At 54.9% G+C, this 2,294-nt stretch overlaps 1 pseudogene; it reads right to left on the bottom strand.

The window, feature by feature from the left end:
- Positions 1-816: 816 nt before the first annotated feature.
- On the bottom strand, positions 817-1,677 carry LOC142574674 (ubiquitin-conjugating enzyme E2 Z pseudogene; annotated as a pseudogene).
- Positions 1,678-2,294: the final 617 nt, after the last annotated feature.

Below are 2,294 nucleotides of genomic sequence, written 5' to 3'. Positions count from 1 at the left end.
CTTCTGTTTCATGCCCGACCCTAACCATTACAGCGTGCGATGCCGTATGTGTACTAGCTCTCGTTCAGGGAGTGTTAGCCTGCGCTACTCAAATTGACGCCTTGAGTTACCATGGGAGGGCTTATTAGCCAGTTGCCTGTTCATAAATTAACGTGCTACGTGACGATTGCGGCTAAAGGGGTCTGCTGTACCCGCTGTCATGGCCTACATTAAGTGGCACTCCCAGGAAGCCTACTGTATGGTAGACTTTCTGTTGCGGTACAAATGCGAGGTACCTGAAAGCAAAACGGCAGACAGGCCTCTATTCCCCTTGCAAGTACACTATTAATTGCACTTCCCAATCGAGGCATCGATGAATGTCCTATAAAGCAATAAGCTGGCCGTACCTTGCGTGGTACCTCTGTTCTGCGACGTGCCCGTTTCCATAAGCCTGTAGTATCTATAGAGCACACACAGCTGCGTTAAGACGCAATGTGAGCTTTGTCGACAAATGAAGCCTTGTGAGCTCTGATGCAAATCTCTGGCTATTTCAAATGCGTTCAAAGGTGCTCGGTGTACCCCTCCCTCCATCCCTGGCCACGGAGCTGCCTGCAGAGCGCAGCCATGTACAGTAGACAGATTCGGTAGGCGGAAAGTGCTGCGGTTATATAGCGCCTTCCATGCATGACTCACAAAATTTTATTTTGAAATGTTGTTCGAGGAGGTCTTCTTCTTGACACACATATCACTCCTGTAGTCCATAGCCGGGGGCAAGCATCGACGTCCAAGCGCGTTTTCCACTGCACGTCTGTCGGACTCATGATGTGTCCCTTCGAATCACTTGCTTGCTTTTTCGGCGGCCGCTCCGTTCGCCACTTTGACCCTTTCGCGCAGCTCCACGAGTCGTTCAAGCAGCGCGTCAAACTGGTACGTGGGAACACCTGCTTCGTTGGAGTCGTTCATGCGAGAACCGGTCAGGTGCAGTCGGTTCTTGACTGCCTTTTCGTACTCGCCGTAGAACTGCGGGAAGTACTTCAGCATCACGTCCCTCAATGGCGGTGGGCACGCCGACGTGCCTCGCAGACAGTCCTCGACCGCGTCGCACACCGCGACCCTGATGGTCTCGTGCTGCAGCACGGCGTTATAGCAGATCTTGCCACTCAGCCAACTTCCCAACCCTGGCAGGACTCTCAAAGCGGACCCTTGGGCGACGGGGTTCTCGGTCGTCAGCAGCGACTTGATGGAAAGCAGGACGCTTCCGAGGCACTGACCAGAACTCCACGCGGGTCCAGCTGACGAGGTACCCAGGAGCCCTAGACAAACCTTGCCGTTCTCGTAGAAGCTCGGCCCGAACCGTACGCGCCCGGCCTCGGTGGTCATCAGGCGCACCCGCGGAGGACTGATGGGGTAGTCAGGCGGACACTTCATCAGGAAGTGGAAGAAGCCGCCTTCGTACGGCGTGCCGGGAGGTCCCAAGATAAGCGCGTGGATCTTGGTGATGTCGCTTTCGTCGGCGGAGATGAACACTCCGGGAACACGATAGAACTCGATCTCCCTGATGTCGCACCCGACCCTGCGCCGGCACTCGTCGGTCGGCTCCTCGTGCTCGTACGAGATGGGGTCCCAGAAGTTCGGAGGAGGCTGGTTGGGCATGCCCTGCGCTTTCGCGGCGGTGGCCGGTGCTTGAGGGCCCGCCATTGTTGCTCCGAATTTTGCTGCGAGGGCGGTGGCCGCGATTGCAGGCTGTGGTGCCTCGAGTACGGCAATCGGTAATGACAATGATGATGACGGTGGGCATCAAATATGCCACGTACCCATTGTGGGGGATGGGCCAGGAATTAGACATGACTGGAAGAAACGCACTAAAAAATAAATGCAGAAATTTATTATGACGTAGAAAGAAACAGACGGCCCACAGCGCTAGCGCCGTGTCCCATCTGTTTCTTTTGCCATCTGTGTGCTTTTGCGCTACTGTGCAAATAATGCCCCCCCCCCATACCAACTAGCCCAATAAACATGTTTATTGATGATGGTGACTAGCATGTATTTTTAAAGAAACAGCTGTTTATTTCCTAGCAGTACAAACGTGGTCTTTGCCTGTCGGCACCGCGAAACAGAATGTGCAGGCTCCAGAAAGCTGCTCCCACCCGCGCCGGCCAGGGTGCCACTCGCGCGCGACGACCAGGCGCCGACTTGGCAGTGCCTCTTCTTGGACAGCTTAACGACGTCGGTCGCGGAACGGTTTGGTTCTTTTGGCTCGATTTGTTTCTACCACGATTCGCTCAGCTTGGCCGTTAGTTGCCAGATGATATGGT

This window comes from Dermacentor variabilis, chromosome 3, assembly GCF_050947875.1.
Source record: "Dermacentor variabilis isolate Ectoservices chromosome 3, ASM5094787v1, whole genome shotgun sequence".
Taxonomy (NCBI): domain Eukaryota; kingdom Metazoa; phylum Arthropoda; class Arachnida; order Ixodida; family Ixodidae; genus Dermacentor; species Dermacentor variabilis.
Note: the sequence above shows the minus strand (reverse complement) of the source record. Positions and strands in the feature narration are given on the sequence as shown.